Below are 19,196 nucleotides of genomic sequence, written 5' to 3'. Positions count from 1 at the left end.
TCACTCCTATTACTGATCAGAGGTGACAGCTCACCACTAATATATAATCACTTCTATATATGTTCACAGAGGTGAGAGCTCACCAATAATCTATAATCACTTCTATATATGATCACAGAGGTGAGAGCTCACCAATAATCTATAATCACTTCTCTTACTAATCACAGATGAGAGCTCACTCCTATTCTATAATCCCTTCTATTACTGATCATATATATATATATATATATATATATATATATATATATATATATATATATTCAGAGGTGACACATGTCATCTGTGCTACATCACACACAGAGCACTTCTAATCGATCTACAGCTTTGTCATTGGAGCTCAGTATTGGATGTGGGGGGTTTATCTTCTATGTAGACTTTCACTGTCATTGCTCACCATTCTATGTACATTAGGCTTCATTCAACATTCATGTTCCACTGTAAGGATCTACCTCCTAGATCAACGCAAACCAGTAGTTCTTTATGCGCTCTGTAATGCTGCATTGTGTTTTTTGTCTTCTCTAAGCTGGTCATACACTGTACAATCTGCTTTATGTCTAGTACACACGAGGAAAGGATTGCCGATAACCGTCTTCTATTTACTTCCATGATCAGCTGTGATTGGACACAGCTGATCACGTGGTAAAGAGCCGCTGAATGGCTCTTTAGCTCAATCTGTGATCGGCAGTGTCCTCCGGACAGAGCGATCACAGAGCACACCACCCACGCCCAGCAGCAGGCGTGATCATGGGAGACCACCATATGATGGCATCCAGAACTAACTGTCCCCACTGTAGCCATAATTCGGCTATTGACGCAGTTGACAAGTGGTTAAAGCATTTCTTACCCCAACACTTAATACAATGTACTTATATGAGAGAGCATCCTGTTCTCTTTGTATTGCTTCCTTTTATGTGAAATCCCTGGTGTTCATGCCAGTCCCTCTACACCGTGTGGTCAGCTGTGCTGGGAACTCAGCCTGCTCTCTTCCAATGATCAGACTTGTCCTGACACGCCCCCGCTGCACAGCCATTCACTGGGAAGATCAGTGTGCTGCTGCTCTTATGCAGCTGAGAACCGAGGGAATATGATCGCTTGGGGAAAAAGTGATATATATATATAATGTTTTGCCTTTTTAATTTCTATTGTAAACTGAATGTGTTGTTTTACAAGGAAGGATTTACAATCACTTTAAAGAGGTTGTAAAGGCAGAAGGTTTTTTATCTTAATGCATTAAGATAAAGTCTTCTGTGTGCAGCATCCCTAATACTTACCTGAGCCCCCTACTCTGTCCAGTGATGTCTACGAGTCCCTCGGCCGTCCGGGACTCTTCCTCCTGTTTGGCTGAGAGACAGCAGTGGTGCCATTGGCTCCCGCAGTTGTCAAAGTCAGTTAGCCAATCAGGAGAAAGAGGAGGTGTGGCCGAACCGCAGCTCTGTGTCTGAATGGACACACAGAGCTGCAGCTCGACCCGGGTGTTCCCATAGCAAGCTGCTTGCCGTGGGGGGCACCTGACAGGGAGGGGCTAGGAGCAGCTAAGAGGGACCCCGGAACAGGAGGATTCAGGCTGCCCTGTGCAAATCCACTGCACAGAGGAGAATAAGTATAACATGGTTTTTGTTTGTAAAGTCCTTCCCTTTTTTTTTTTTTTTTTTTTAGTACTCTACTGATTAGAAAAGAAAAAATCGAGTGACCACGCATGCTCAGAAACAAAAGAATACATTACAATACATCACTTCCTAAGTTGTATTTTGTCATATGAGACTTTCCGTAACTTTAGTAACCTTCAGTTTTGATATGAGACTAGCATGCAAAAAATAAATAAAAAAGATGCTTAATCGTCCGATATTATCATCGTGTGTACTAGGCTTTAGGTTTACCAACACCATGTAATAGAAGGGTACACCTAAACAATCCATTCAATGTTTATCAGGCAGGCGTTTGACTTTATAGTTAATTGTGCAATCTCCTTCAGATCTACAATCAGATTGTGTGGGTTATCTTTATGCAGCACAACTTGCACTGCATGTCACAGCTGTCATTTGATGTGTCATATGGAACTGTCATTTGCTCTAGCACTGCATTGCACCACCCCTCACTGCCCCTATACAATGTACACCAACACACAGGCTGGTGTGAATGGGCCCTAAATGTACACAACTTTACAGTGTTTTGCATGACGTGCTTTACATTACAGTAAGGCCTCTTTCACACTGACAGACCGATCGGGTCTACCTGTCAGGTTTTCAGGACAGACCCAATTGGACCATCCATTGTTCTCTATGGAGCTGCAGATGTCAGCAGACTTGTATCCTCTGGGATACCATCCGATCGCTAAAAATACGTACGGGGGTCCATCCCCCATCCCTCCAGCAGATCTGATGGCAGGCGGATGGAAAAAGACAGGTGGTTCGTTTGCATCTGACCGCCATATACAGAACAGCAGGCTGTGTCCTCTCTGTATAGCGGAGACTGACCTGTCATCGGCCTGCTTAGTGGGGATCAGCGGAGAGATTCCCCGCTGGGCAGGCGGATCTGCTTGGTGGAGTCTGTCCCGTGTGAAAGGGGCCTAAAATAAAAGCTGGAATTTGTTTGTTGTTGCACAGCAGAGACTTGGGCTAGGTTAACAGTGACACTAATATGGTACAGGAAACGGCGCGATCCATGCGCGCTTCCCGCACCACCTTCAAATTGCACTGCCCTTGCAATCTGCAGCAGGTGCCTGCAATCTTATGGTCGCCCCAAACACAAGATGCAGTGAACTTGCTGGCACTGATCGCATGGTACAAAACAACCATGTGGTCTGGTTGCAGTGTGGTTCCAAAATTTGCTGCATGCATGTCTTTGGTGTGATGAATTGAATAGGAATGCGGTGCAGTTCATAGTGTGAACCAAACCTCTAATTCTCAAATAGAACACTTTTTTTTTTTTTTTCCTTTTTTGTATGGGGATGGATAAAATCCCATCAGATTATTATATTTTTGCTTCTGTTTCCCATTTAAGAGATCTCCCTTTACTTCCTGCCACGTAGACACAACAGGAAGTGAGGGCATGTTTTTGTAAAGTGACACTAAAAGGGAAGTATGGTAAAATGAGGCCAAAAGGGATGTAGGATCAAATGAAAGTGTTATAATGTAATGACTGAATTTCGATCAATAAATCGCTCAGTGGACATCAGTTTTTCGTCCATTTTGTCACATATGCGCAGTGTAACCGTTAACCTTTCAATTCATAGTTTGTTTGGCAGAATTGTCCAACTTGTTCTTTCGATTTGTTGACTCTGAAAAGTTAAAACCGATTTTCTATTTGTGCACATTACCTGAATGAAAAACGAATAAACGGTCCACAATACAAATTTTCGAATGATTTTTCAGCTAGTGCATGGCCAGCATAAGTCTGTGAGCAGGCAGATGTGAAGGGATAGCCATCCATTTACCTCCTAGTTTGCTCAGGTCTGAAGGGGAATTAAAAAAAAAAAAAAAAAAATCTGCATCCTTTTGCGTTTTTCTAGACCTAAATGTGATGAATTGGAAGTAGTCTGATTGTAAGTGGGCACATGTCTATTTACATCCAGTTACTCATAGACCAAAAGTGACTTCTTCCCCCATTCTGCTCCAATTCAGAAGGGGGTCTGTTTACCAATCGCTGGCTGAACAGACCAGGTGGTGCTTGTGTGAAATTGAATGGATTGTTGAGGTTGTTGCCAGATCAGGAATAGAGGGGAAATCTTTCAATGGGGGGACACTAGTTGTGGTGACCACCAGGAATTGCCTCACTTTGGTGGGATTTCCTCTCACTTCCTGTTTTTGTTATGGGACAGAAAGTGAAGGGAAATTTCCCTGATGGGATTCATATGGTCAAAAAAAAATGACCTATAACCCTCCTCTACTGTATCTTGCCCACCGAGAGAATTTTTTTTTTCTTGTTTTTTTGTTTTATTTTAGCTCCTGTATTGGTATATTTAGTCAGATGCCAAACAGCGAGTTTTGATAAGCAGTGTATAAGTGTAATTTACCTCACCAGTACTGGCAGTGTCTGCTGTATGTGCCTGTTGATTTCATGTTTTTACCATTATAATGCTGGCCATACACTATAAGAAAAATCGGCCAAACCCACTTTTCGGAAAATGAACATTCGGCCGTGAGCGCAAACAATAGTGCCATCATGTAATGACCGATAAATTGTTCAGTGGACTGGACATAAATTAATGAATTCTTCGTGTTTATTTATTTATTTTATTTTACATATACCTAGTGCAGACAGTTCGGACGGGAAACATAGTAACCTTTCAATTCATCGTTCGTTCAGCAGAAAATTTCTAAACTTGTCCTTGGTTTTTTCGGCTCAAAAACATTCCAACGATTATCGAATTTCGACCGATTTTTCGTATAATGTATGGCCAGCATTATTTTGTGATTGGCTCCAGAAAATAACTTTTGGTATGGACATTATGCATCGGACAAAGCTTAGCGCAAGACATTCATAGTTGTCTTATGACAGCTGGCTTGGTAAACATGACACATTCATGTCTCCTAAAATAAAACCGTGAGCACTGTTTCATGAAAATCCTTTTTTTTTTTTTTTTCAGCATTAGCGTTACAAGGATGTCTTTCATCCAATGCAATCACATGTCCAAACCACGCTGAGTGTTCCCTTCTATCTGTATATCTGTGTAAGGGTGGCTTATCTTTATCAGCACACAGGCTTGGTGCTTTATCGTAGAAGCCATTGTACTGGAAGGTTTTGTGTGTTTAGTGTCAGTGTGTGTAGGACTTGGTCAAAGTGTAGAGTAAAATTGTCGCATTTTACACATTTTCACGTAATTGAAAACGATCCCATCAGCTGCCGAGGGCCGCGTAACTCCTGTACGCATGCCCAGAACTTGAATTATCAGTGGCTGCCCAATGGTGGAAGAGGATTGCTTTGGACCCAGGTGAATCTGCAGGTATTAAGAGGAAATCTCTTTTTAAAGAGGAGTTCCACCCAGGGGCTCCATTAAAAAAAAAAAATTAAAAGTCAGCAGCTACAAATACTGCAGCTGCTGACTTTTTTAATTGGACACTTACCTGTCCCAGGGTCCAGCGATGCGGGGGATCGAAGCCCCGCTCGTCTCCCCCCCCCTCTGCTCGTCGGCGCCGGCATTTCAACTGTGGGCGCCGGGCTGCGGCTTCACAGCCTGGCACCCACTGCGCATGCGCGAGCGGCGCCGCGCGCCGTGATTGGCCGCTCAATCACCTGGGACCTGTAATGGGTCCCAGATGATTGACGGGAGGGAGCAGAGCCGAGCCCTTCCTGTGCCTGGGGGGAAGTGATGTCACCAGCCCAGGCAAAGGAAGAGGCAGACTACGAGGGACCACCAAGCAACAGGCATTTAGAGGTAAGTTAAAAAAAAAAAAAAAAAAAAATTCAAATGTTTGGTTTTTTTTTTTTTTTTTTTTTTTTTTTTTTTTTTACAATTTTTCAGGTATTTTTGTTTTTTTGGGTGGAACCCCACTTTAAAGTAAAAGGACATTTCCTTCTTAGGCAGCCCATTAATTAATTTTATTTTTATCAATCAGCAGGTTGAATGGAAAAAAAAACTTGATGTGGATAGGGGAATTCTCCTGCTGTGTCTTTTATATTCTGATGGTGGGGAGAGCTCCTCACCGTCAGAATACACTGATTAGCGTTGCAGGTTATCGCGTGCAGTGCTGATCGAATGGGGAGAATCGGACAGGGTGGTTGTACAAAAGTCGACCGGTGGACTGAATCCTGTTCAACCAAAGTGCAAATACAATTCAGCCGCTCCCTGCTGAAACGGCCACATTTCGATCCATGTATGGCTGGCTTGAGAAAGTTGCCACTGGAACGTTTCTCCCCATTGGTTGATTAACGCTTACGTTTGCTTTGACAACTTTTTTTATTAAGTCTTTACCAAGTAGGGATGAAAACGGCAATAAAAACTAAATCAAAGTTCAAGACACTATCCTAAACAGCAAAATGCCTTTACATTCACATGAATGTATATTGGTTGGCAAGAAAGGTGGACTCAGTAATATAATCGTTGCAGTAGTCAGAATATATAGTACCACTATAACCAATGCCATTACCACCATGAGCATCCTTTTTTTTAACTTTGGCCAAGAGCGCTGCTTACTGATTTGCTGACAGGTAACAGTTCTGTCTGGTGTAGAAGAGCCCTGGCCTTGGTGAGAAAGAGCCTTGGTGAGAGAGGTAAAAAAGAACCCAAAGATCACTGTGGCTGAGCTCCAAAGATGCAGTCAGGAGATGGGAGAAAGTTGTAGAAAGTCAACCATTTTGTGTTTTTCTGTCAGTATGGGGTGCTGTGTGTACATTGAGGGAAAAAATGAACTTAAATGATTTTAGCAAATGGCTGTAATATAAGAAAGAGTGAAAAATTTAAGGGGGTCTGAATACTTTCCGTCCCCACTGTATGTGTGTGTGTGTGTGTATATGTATATATATATATATATATATATATATATATATATATATATATATATATATATATATATATATATATATATATATATATATATATATATTATAATATTGTGTGTAAATTTATTTTTTGAGGAAGGGTTAGAACCCCTGCTGCTTTGCATTTTCCAAAAATTCGTTTTAGTCAATTAATCTTCACATGATTCGGTTACTATGAAAATATTTGTAAGCTGACTTTGTGAAAACAGAATACTTTTACTAGTTTCTCCTAATCCTTTTATCTCTTTGAATCTCTCCTGTTAACCTTTTCTGACAGTTGATAATCCTTTGGATACTGTAGCAAGGATGAGATCATTTGGGTGGAGTATTTCTTTATAATGGGCTTGTGATTGTCTTTAGATTACGATCGGGAAGAGTTGGCAGAATGTCCAGATGTCAGTATGTTTGTTGTCTGCTCAGATACTGGATCACATAGTGTGGTAGTTGTACGTTTAGAAATGGTTGAAGCCTATGTGATCTTCGAGTATAATTAGAAATTTGCTGACATGGAAGATTGTATGGTATTCTAGCATATATCTTGTAAAAATCTCCCTCTCCCCTCAACCCATCTACAAGAGTACAATAAGTTATTGACTAAAACATACATCATCTGTAGACATGGATAGAACAAGCTAAATGATTTTTAGATCCAATTGAGCCCTTATCACTGCAATGCAGCCAGGCTACATATACAGAGCAGAGATGTACTGTTTTACAATAAGTGGTACAGTAAGGGTTAAAATATCCTGTGCTGGCTGCACATAGGAGGGTCAAACTATGCCCCTCTCCCATAAAGCAGCGGCCCGGCTCTCCAGTTCTCCAACATGCCTGCTGCATTACAGTAATATATAGTGAGGGTTCAACAGGGCTTTAAATGTTATAGAGTGGCCCTTCAATCTGAACATAAAAAACTTGGGAGTAAACTCCCATGTATGATTTTTACCTATAGGTAAGCCTATAATAAGGCTTACCTGTAGGTACAGTAAATATCTCCTCAACGTGTGCCGTTTAGGAGATATTTACTTTAGATGGAGCCGGGGACATCACCGGTGCATGCGCTCCTGTGCCGTAATACCTGTGCAGTTCCTTTAAATCTGTGCCGTAAACAGCGACGCAGGCACAGGAGTGATGTCATCGCTGGCTTGGCCATTTATATTGCCGATGCCCGCATACACGGAAGGTTGACCGGGAGAAGATGGAAGCGCCTTCTGTGGTGACAGCACACCACTGGAGGGCTTTGTTTTCAGGCAAGTATGTCATAATGTGCTAGCATGTGATTGTAAAGTCTGTTGTTTTGTTAAATTTATTGGAAAAAAATTTTATACTTACCTGCTCTGTGCAGTTGGGTTTGCACAGAGCAGCCCAGATCCTCCTCTTCTCAGGTGCCCCCACAGCAAGCAGCTTGCTATGGGGGCCCCCGAGCAGAGTCACAGCTACCTGTGTCCATTCAGATACGGAGCTCCCGCCCACCCCACCCCCATCTCTCCTGATTGGCTGGCTTACTGACTTTGACAGCAGCGGGAGCCAATGGTGCCGCTGCTGTGTCTCAACCAATCAGGAGGGGGAGTTTCGGGTGGCCAAGACACTCGTGGCCATTGCTGGATAGAGATGGGGCTCAGGTAAGTATTAGAAGGGCTGGGGGGGGGTGCTGCACACAGACGGCTTTTTATCTTAATGCATTAAGATAAAAAAAACTTCTGATTTTACAGCTCCTTTAAACTGCCTAAGGCCTGATTCTTGTAGTATGTGTGTTTGTGTTTTTTTTTTTTTTCTTTTATTATGCAGTTTACTAGCTCTTTAAAGTGTATGTCAAGGCAACATATAAAAATAAATATGTAGTACATCTCTAGAATACATGCACATTTCCTTGTGTTTTTATCACTTTATACATATATATGCTATGAGTACAGAAAAGTTTCAGACATATATTATGCTCCTGCGTTCCTCTTTGGAATGACTACACAGCCCTGAATTTTTAAAGAAGAACTCCAGTCAAAGTTTTTCTTTTTTTTTTTTTTTTTCTCATCCATACATGTTTCTGCCATTTTCACATCCTGAGCCTATGGGTGTGATGTCAGGAACGGTCTATTCACACGAGGGGAGGCAGGAGCAGTGGATTAGGTGACTATATGTATATTTAAATGTATATCTAATAGACCAAAAGGCAGCAAATACGAGACGTTGATTGTTTGGGTTTATGTAAACTTTATGGTGTGATAGTCATCTGACTCTGGAGCAAGGCTCTCCCTGATCATATAATACAGTAGGTTTCTTCTGCCAATATATCCTTCATCATTTACTGAACGTTCAAATGTATATTTGCACTATTGTGCTTGTTTAGAAAGTAGTAATTCTGATTTTCACCAAACATTCTCTGGTGGTGAATCAATCACTGTCATGTAAAACACATGAACCTGAAGGATTCACCTGCTGAGAATGTGTGCTGAATGTCTGATTTACTTTATAGATATGCTCTGAACATAGGAAACATTCGGCTCATTCACACATGCACAGAGAACTATACACCATGATAAATGGAATATCTCTCTCTGCCCGGGAGTGACAGATGTTTGTGTACAGATCAATGAGCGGCTGTGGCTGTACGCTGGTATCCACACATCCGGATGTTTGAGTACAGCGTGCATGCGCTGTAGGAGACCAACTGTGAAGCTGCACAACTTCACTGCTGGTTTCCCTTAGTCGAGATGGCGGCACCAGCACCTGATAGCTGATTGAAGAGTCAGCTTGCATGAGGACACCGCTGGATGCCTGGACAGGTAAGTGCCCTAATATTAAAAGTATTTGTAATACAACTGCAGCCCACATCATGTGGTGGCTGTATGGTAAATTGTATTCAAAAGGAGATCATTCACCTCCATTGTGACTGCATGTTTCCATTATATTTACAAATCTAAGACTACTTTCACACTGGTCAGTTTTTTTTTTTTTTTTTTTTTGCGTTTAAAACGGAAGAAAAACACATGACTTTTTCAAATCCTATGGAGCTCCTTACATTGGTTAGTTGTGGGTCTGTTGTGCTTTTCAACATCCTGCAAGCTGCATTTTTTGGTGTGATAAAAAGATGCACCGATACCAGGCATTTGGGTGAGTATTGCGACTCGCCCAAATTCTCCCGGCACTGAAACCAATACTTTGCTGTGCAAAAATTGCGCCAATACAAAATGAATGGGTGCAAATTAGAACTCGCAGTACATATTTGGTAGGAAATTGCGGCCACTAGAGGTGCACATAGGGCTGGAAGAGATGTAGAGATAGTCTACCCCACGATGAAATCACTTCCGCCCTATACGCACGGGGTCCTGGAACTTCTCCTCCAGCAGCCCTGAGTTTCTACCAGATATGTACTGTGAGTTTTAACATTGTTCAAACTGACCTAGATGGCACTTTAATTATATATATATATATATATTTACACTTTGTAGTGCGATACAATTTTTTATTTTGTATTGATGCAAATTGTACCACAAAGTTTTGGTACTTGGTATCAGCAAGTACTTGACCGAATGTATCAGTATTTGCCGATTAAAAAATAACAGTAACGGTGCAACCCTAGTTAAAAAAAAAAAAAAGACACGCCTCCCCATCTAAATGAATTCAAATACAGCAAAAACGCACCCGAGGTTGCTTTTTTTTTTTTTTTTTTTTTTTTTTTGTCACATGTTCATTTTTTACAGGTGCAAAATTCACCGGAAAAGCAGCAAAAACTTATATGCGTTTTATTGCATTTTTTGCAACAGAGAACTGTAAAAGGAGCCTTCATGTAGAATTTTCAGGCGATGCTCCTAAGTAACAGTAAATGATATCTACTTGAAATGTACTTGATTTACGTTCTTTCTTATGTCATTTCTGGCAGTTAAGGTATAGCCAGCTGTCAGAACCTGTTAATCAAGGCTTGTTCTCAAACGGAGAAAATAAAAATGTGTTTTGTAAAGTTCTTTCTCTGTAGATTCAGAGACGTGGGAAGAAATTCTGTATGTCCTGATTATAGAAAGGACGTGGTTTGCATAACATGTGGCATGTTAATTTTCCCTGATTTCTCCCCTGTGCTGCAGACTGTAAAACTGCCAGGCTCCCGTTTTTCAAAAAAAAAAAAAAAAAAAAAAGTGCACATGGCGTCTTTTAAGTTTTTTTTTTTTTTTTTTTTTTTTTTTTTTTTTTTTTTTTTTTTTTTTTTTTTGGTATGAGGATCTGATGATCTGTTTTTCCATAATTGGTAGGATGGAGGTTCTCTCCAGCTGCAGAAAAGATGTGTCGGTTAGTGGGCTCTGTTCCAGCACATAGCTAGGAAAAAATGCTCTGCGTAACGCCTGTACTCTACAAGCTACAGCATGAGTGGATGATCTAATACTCCACAATGAAATATAAATACTTGCTATGACTACAACTATTGGCTGATTCAAACTAAAATAACTGGGTGTCTCCTGATGGTGCTGAAAGGCATTAAACACCATCCCCTTTGTCATACTGTGAATTCAGCACTTTGATGAACAATTAGTTTATATACTCCAGAAGAGACTTTCTTTACTACTAGCAGAACACGTTTGCTACTGGAGATGTGCAGAATACGAACGTCTTTCAAAAATGGCAAGCAGACAGGATTTTTATTACAGAAGAGATGCAATGCCTCCTGCAATAAATTCAGACCTACCTGCCTGCCCGTGGTCTGGGAAGAAGGTAGTGTTTGATGCTCTAGCAAATTTAGGCTTGGTGAAGGCAGCTATGCTCTGCTACTTGCCTAATGTGGCACATGCCCACAGACATAATGTACCAAACGCACACTACCTACATTTTTAGGTCTCATGTACACTGCAGCTGCTAAACTCCCGTTTAGGAGCAATTAGGCGTTTTTTAAAGCAGCCCCTGAACTCTCCTCTGTTATCTTTATGTGTACAGCCATGGCTAAAAGTTTGGAGAATGACACAAATATTAATCTTCACAAAGTCTGCTGCCTTAGTTTTTATGATGGAAATTTGCATATACTCCAGAATGGTATGAAGAGTGATCAGATGAATTGCAATTAATTGCAAGGTCCCTCTTTGCCATAAAAATTAACCTAATCCTCCCAAAAAATTTCCATTGCATTTATGAAGGCGGCTTCAGGGCGCCCAAGAAAAGTAAAGCATCCTGAGACCATTGATGTGTGGGGTTGCTTCTCAGCTAAGGGAGTGAGCTCACTCACAGATTTGCCTAAGAACACAGCCACGAATAAAGAATGGTGCAAAAACATCCTCCGAGAGCAACTTCTCCCAACCATCCAAGTACAGTTTGGTGATGAACCATGCCTTTTCCAGCATGATGGAGCACCTTGCCATATGGCAAAAGTGATAACCAAGTGGCTTGGGGAACAAAATATCAAAATTTTGGGTCCATGGCCAGGAAACTCCCCAGACCTTATTCCCATTGAGAACTGGTGGTCAATCCTCAAGAGGCGGGTGAACAAAAAACCCACAAATTCTGACAAGCTCCAAGCATTGATTATGCAGAAATGGGCTGCCACCAGTCAATGTGTGGCCCAGAAATTGATTGACAGCATGCCAGAGCGAATTGCAGAGGTCTTGAAAAAGAAGAGTCAACACTGCATATGTCTTTGCATAAACTTAATGTAATTGACAATAAAAGCTTTTGACACTTATGAAATGCTTGTAATTATACTATAGTAATATCTGACAAAAAGATCTAAAAACACTGAAGAAGCAGACTTTGTGAGAATTAATATTTGTCATTCTCAAAACTTTTGGCCGCGGCTGTACATTCAGTCGTTTTTATAGTAGGTTAATCCGCTCATCGGATTCCCCCCCAGCCCCCCCCCCCCCGGTGCCACAATTGGCACCTTTCAGGGGGAAGGGGGGTCCAGATACCTGTCTAATACAGGTATCTGCACCCACTTCCGGGCATAGATAGCCGCAGATACCAGCCCGCTACACACCCCCCCCCCCCCCCCCCCCCCCAACCCCCCCGGTTGTGTTCTGAGAAACACACAGTTCCCAGAACACAACGGGGACCAGTGAAGATGCGCAGCACGACTCGCACATGTGCAGTAGGGAACCAGGCAGTGAAGCCACAACGCTTCACTTCCTGTTTCCCTGACCGAGGATGGCGGCAGGGGGCAGCCGAGAGATGAGTGATCGGCTTCGGCTGCCGACATCTCTGGACCCTGGGACAGGTAAGTGTCCATTTATTAAAAGTCAGCAGCTGCAGTATTTGTAGCTGCTGGTTTTTATTTTTTATTTTTTTTAAGGTGGCGCTCCGCTTTAAAGGCAGTTGAGGTTACAGGCTTTTTTTTTTTTTTTTTTTTTTTTTTTTTTTTTTTTTAAAGCAGAAAAATTGCATCCAGGACTATAGTTTTACTGGCATTTCAAATGGTAAATGCTTGTAACCAGGGTAAACTGCATTTATGAGCGTCTTTAACCACTTTGGCCCCGGAAGGATTTACCCCCTTAATTACCAGGCCATTTTTTGTGATACGGCACTGTGTCGCCTTAACTGACAATTGCGCGGTCGTGCGACCATGTACCAGAACCAAATTTTCTGTCCTTTTTTTTTTTTTTTTTTTTTTTTTTTTTTTCTTTTCCCGCACAAATAGAGCTTAGAATAAAAAGATCATGATTCTCGCACGGCGTAAAATCTTTCACATTATACAAAAAAATTGGGCTAACTTTACTGGTTACATTTTTTTTTTTTTAATTCATTAAAGTGTCTTTTTTTTTTTTTTTCCCCAAAAAAATTGCATTTTAATGACTGATGTGCAAATACAGTGTGACATAAAATATTGGAACAACCACCATTTTATTCTCTAGAGTCTCTACTAAAAAATTATATATGGTATGTATGTTTGGGGGGTTCTAAGTAATTTTCTAGCAAAAAAAAATGATTTTAGCTTGAAACGTCAGAAAAAGGTTTAGTGTTTAAGCGGTTAAACTTCCCTCATTTACACACCAAATTGTGTTCCTTTGATATAAAAGACAAATCGTTACAATGTTTATACTTAAGTTCCACTGCTAAAGAATGTTGTGATTTCTTGGCAGACTGCCCTTTTTTTTTTTTTTTTTTTTTTTTTCGTGAAAGACTTTGTCAAGATCACAACTGGGAAAGACTGGCGATATCGATTCTTAACGATTAATTGTGCATCTCTACTCTGTGATTTTTATTCTTTGCACTATAAACAAAAAAAGCTTCAATTTTGGGAAAAACAATATTTTTTGCTATAATATCCCCAAAAAATTTTTTTACAAAATTTCTTCATCATGTTAGGCCAATATGTATTCTTTTACATATTTTTGGTAAAAAAAATCGCAATAAACTTATTGATTGGTTTTGCACAAAATTTATAGCGTCTACAAAATAGGGGATAGATTTATGGCATTTTTATTATTTTTTTTATTTTATTTTTTTACTAGTTTTAGCAGGATTGCGGCGATCCCCGTTCTGGCTCTCTTAGGAGCGATCACGGGTTGCCGGCGGACATCGCGGCCACGCACATCTGCTCCGGCATTGCGCCTCCGGCAGCTCTTAAAGCAGCCGACGTGCAGCCGTGCCAACCTGCCGCAGTATAATGTCGGCAAGCAATTAAAGGGGAAAATATTTCTGATAATTTTTGTACATTAAAAATGTTGAAAAAACAAATTTCACTACATGCTGTTGCCTGCATCAATGGATAAGTCCAGTAGCGATGAACTCTGGTCCTCTCAGGCAATTTTCTACATCTTCGGAGACTCGGCAACGTCGGGAACATTTCCTCACACATGCTCATGATGGGATCCATAGTGATAACACAAGAAATAAGACCGCTATTTATAAGCGCACTGCTCTGTCTGCTGCTCTCTTCTCAGAATGGCTGAAATAGTTAACGATTTACTTGTTTTTCCTGCATTGTGGACATTTAGGTCTCCTGAGGTTATCTTTAAAAAAACACTTCTAACCTCAAATGCTCATAACCTCTGCTAAACTCGCATCAACTTGGTATGTAAAAGCTGCAAAATGGACGTTTTTCACCGTCGCTTTCCAGCTGTCAGTTTCCAGCATTCAAGAGGTTTTCAACTGCATTGTGTACATGAGGCCTTACACTTTACACAATGAGCGGCACATCGTTATGGACAGCCTTCACTCCTACATGTCTATGGGTGACTGCACTCAGCACCTGGTCTTTCTGTGCACCAAAAATATGCCACATATTTATGCTGCACGGGTGAGTAGGCCCATGTGCACAAATTCTAAGACCTCATGCACACTGGTTTCTTGTAAACGCTGTTTCACAAGCTGCATTTTTTTTCCTTCAAAACAGTTTAGCAGTTTAACACAGTTTGGGAGTTTATTTAATTTATTCTAGTCATTGAAATAAACACTGAAGTGCTAAACGTGCCTTGAGTTTATGCATGTTTAACAGCGTTTTTTTTGTGGCCAGAATTACTGCTTCTAAATGCGATTTTAGGGTGTTCAGAAAACAGCCTATAAACTCCCCCTACTTATAAACAGCTAAAAATGTCTATGTGTACATGGACATGTAGCGCACCCCCTAAGGAGCCGCAAGTGTAATGAGATCCCTCACCCTGCACAGCCAGGCACACCGCATCTTCACAGCACACTTGAGTCAGAAGAGTCCAGTGCTTTGTTTTATTTAGGGGAATGAACTTTGATAGGTATGTTATGGGATGCCCACTTGATTTTAGCAGTAGACCTCTTCAGGGACACAACTATATACAGTCCGTATATACACTTCTCCTTTGCCTCCTGCACAAATCTTGATTGCAGAACTACAACTCCCAGGACCAGCTGGCACACTGTTGGGTAATCTGACAAAAGGCTCAGTCAGATAGGTGGCAAAAGCCCTTTACAGGCAGGAACAGTGGGCCCCTTGTTTGTGTAGCAAAGTCCTAGTGCCCAGCTGTCCTTCTGTGGCTACTGATCCTAGCACCACCTCTTCAGGCACTGCCAACCCACGTGGCTGCAGCTGCCCCTTTCTCCAGCCCTCTTGGCCAAACTTCCACAGTCCTCCTAGACTGAGTCTGCATCCATCTCAGACTGCTCTCTCCCAGTCCTCTCAGGCTGCCTCTTGGTCCACTTCTGACTGTAACAACCGACAGTGTTCTCCTGCTGACCTTCTCCTGCTCCCGTGCCTCTGGTCAGGACATCCTTGTGTGTAGTGAAGAGGGTCCCTTCTGACCGAGGTCACCCCCACCAGACTAGGGCTACCCTCAAGGGCCATTTACAGCCTAACACTCCATCTCCAGCTTCCACCCGGACTCCACTGCCCCAGCTAGGATAACTGAGTATTTGAGGGGCCTGAACCCTGCCAACCCATCTTTTGGGTATTGGTCAAGGCCCTCAAAATACTCCAGACAGCTCTTCCTCACCTCCATTCCCATTCTTCTGTAAGTTTCCAGCAAGTTCCAGAAGTGAGCAAGGTCTCAGAGACACTGCCTGAGTCATTCAGCCCTCCCTAAATCACTTACCTTGACCCAGTAAAACACAGGCTGCCAGCCAAGCCTAAACAGTTTTCCTACACTACAGAAAAATCTATTCTAGCACGCTAGTGGGTGCTACAGACACATAGGATAACATTGAGGGGGTTTAAGGGCAGAAAAAAAAAAAAAAACACCCAAACTCACAAAATAGTGAGTTTAACAGCAGCAGTGTGCATGAGGCCTAAATTTGCTGGTTCATCTAACACTACCCTGTCCTCAAACTATGTACACAGCACCAGGACATCCCAGGCACCAAAAATACACAGCAAGGGCAAATGTGCCCATGTGCATGAAGCCTAAGATGGACTTGGCAAGATAAAACTAAGTTACAGAAACTTTTTTTCTACTGGGATCAGGGCTGGTTCACACTTCTGAACTGAGCTGTATTTTTCTTTATAAGAACGCAGCTCTCCACAAGGGCACACAGAAAACCATGCTCTTCCTCGCAGCTGGCAGCAACACGGTTGCATTTTTCCTCACCACTCCTCAGATCAGCTGAGTAGCCATGCTTAGAAATGAATGGAATGTCACTTTGGATTTGATTTACTAAAACTGGAGAGTGCAAAAACTGATGCAGCTTTGCATAGAAACCAATAAGCTTCCAGGTATATTATTATTATTATTATTATTATATATTTTTTTTTTTCCCCAAAGCTTAGTTGAACAAGCTGAAGATAGACGCTGATTGGCTACCATGCACAGCTGCACCAGATTTTGCATGCTCCAGTGTTAGTAAATCAACCCCACTGTGGCATTTCATTAAAGTTTGAGGGGAAAAAAAGAGTGAAATGATGTCCTGTAGAAAGCGCCCCTCCTTCCTTCCAGCAACTGTGATCAATACCTGCAGAAAAAAAAGTTAACTGTGACCTTACACTAATGCGGTGCGTGGCTTCGCATGTGATTCGGACAGGAATCGCACTGTGTTCCTGTTCAAATCACATGTGATTCTTTGCAGTCTGATTTGAGCCAATGCATTTTGTATGGCTCAAATTGCAGCACACCCACGCAAGCTGATTCAGCCAATCACACTGCGTTTTGCAAACTGTTTTTGGGGTGTTGGTAAACATTGACACCCACAGTGGTTTGCATGAACTGAGTGTGATGCGGGAAATGCACAGGAATCCTGCTCAGCATCAGTGTGAATCTAGGCTAAAGGTTTTACATAAATAAAATGTGACCATTGTAATCACCTCTGTCAGTGTTTAAATAAGTTGTCTCAGCCCTCTAACTGCCACTTTTCCTGGATAGCTTGTTCTGTTAAATAAGGTTAATAATGGACCTTGTGCACACAGGATTCTTCTCTAGAACATTCTTGCAGAAGGAAGAAAAAAAAAATAGAAAGACCAGACAGACACTCAGAACTGAGTAGAGAGCTTGTTCTCCAGGCAAGATCAGATATCAAGTACTGCTCTGTTTCATCGCTCTTTTCACTTCCCTCTTTATTTATTGTTTCTGTATGTAAAGGAAACCTGTACTGAGAAAAATACTATAATGCCGCGTACACACGGTCGGACTTTTCGTCTACAAAAGTCCAACGGACGCTGACGGACTAAAGCTGGCTGGTAATCCGATCGTGTGTGGGCTTCTCCGGACTTTCAACTGACTTTTTTAGCCTCAAATCCGACGGACTTTAGATTTGAAACATGCTTCAAATCTTTACGTCGTAAGTACGACGGACCCCGAAATCCGCTCGTCTGTGTGCTAGTCCGACGGACAAAAACCCATGCTAGGGCAGCTATTGGCTACTGGCTATGAACTTCCTTATTTTAGTCCGGTGTACGTCATCACGTACGAATCCGTCGGACTTTTGTGTGGTCGTGTGTAGGCAAGTCCGTTCGTAAGAAAGTCTGCCGCAAGTCCGCTGAAGGTACGTCGGAAGTCTGTCGGACAGGCTGTCGGACTTTTGTAGACGAAAAGTCCGACCGTGTGTACGCGGCATAACAGCTGACCTTTGTCTGAAAGTACTAGCTGCCTGGTGGTCTTGGGCTTCTGTACACTGGGAGTCACTGATCTGGAAAAAGCTTGTAGCTAGTGTAATTTGGAATTGCTGATCTGCAGACTTGTTCCACACTGATGTAGCACAAGGAACTGAAGATATTTCAAAAGGGTGACAGCCAGGCAGTTAGCATTTTAGGAGAGATTGGCAATAGCAGACTGTCATGCTGATGCTTTAAGTCCATGACTCAGAATAAGAATGCAAATCAGGAATTCTGACTTTCAGACCCTGTTGCCAACTTAAAAAAAAAAAACATAAAAATAAAATTTGGTATGTGTGTGTGTGTGTGTGTGTGTGTATATATATATATATATATATATATATATATATATATATATTATAATTTTTTTAACTCAAAAATGTACATACCCTGGCAGAATTTATGATTTCTTGGCCATTATTCAGAGAATATGAATGATAACACAAAAACATTTTTCACTCATGGTTAGTGTTTGGCTGAGTTTACTCCTTCTTTTTTTTTTTTTTTTTTTTAAATCATAATGGCAACAGAAACTACCCAAATGACCCTGATCAAATGTTTATATACCCTGGTGATTTTGGCCTGATAACATGCACACAAGTTGACACAAAGGGGTGTGAATGGCTATTAAAGGTAACCATCCTCACCTGTGATCTGTTTGGTTGTAATTAGTGTGTGTATATAAAAGGTCAATGAGTTTCTGAAATCCTGACAGACCCTTGCATCTTTCATCCCGTGCTGCACTGACGTTTTTGGATTCTGAGTCATGGGGAAAGCAAAAGAATTGTCAAAGGATCTGCGTGAAAAGGTAGTTGAACTGTATAAAACAGGAAAGGGATATAAAAAGATATCCAAGGAATTGAGCATGCGAATCAGCAGTGTTCAAACTCTATAATTAAGAAGTAGAAAATGAGGGGTTCTGTTGAAACCAAAGTATGGTCAGGTAGACCAACTAAAATTTCAGCCACAACTGCCAGGAAAACTCTTTGGGATGCAAAGAAAAACCCACAAATAACTTCAGGGGAAATACAGGACTCTCTGAAAATATATGGTGTGGCTTTTTCAAGATGCAAAATAAGGAGGCACTTGAAGAAAGATGGGCTGCATGGTCGAGTCGCCAGAAGAAAGCCATTACGAGGCAAATACCACAAAGTATCCCGCTTACAATACGCCAAACAACACAGAGACAAATCTCAAACCTTCTGGCACAAAGTCATTTGGAGTGATGAGACCACAATTTAGCTTTTTGGCGACAATTATA

General features: G+C 41.5%; 1 protein-coding gene across 3 annotated transcripts in view; it reads left to right on the top strand.

Annotated features, from left to right (window-relative positions):
* Positions 1-19,196, top strand: part of ANLN (anillin, actin binding protein) — an 82,908-nt gene that overhangs the window by 530 nt on the left and 63,182 nt on the right. The window lies entirely within an intron of this gene.

The sequence above is a fragment of the Aquarana catesbeiana genome, linkage group LG05, assembly GCF_042186555.1.
Source record: "Aquarana catesbeiana isolate 2022-GZ linkage group LG05, ASM4218655v1, whole genome shotgun sequence".
Classification (NCBI taxonomy): Eukaryota; Metazoa; Chordata; class Amphibia; order Anura; family Ranidae; genus Aquarana; species Aquarana catesbeiana.
Note: the sequence above shows the minus strand (reverse complement) of the source record. Positions and strands in the feature narration are given on the sequence as shown.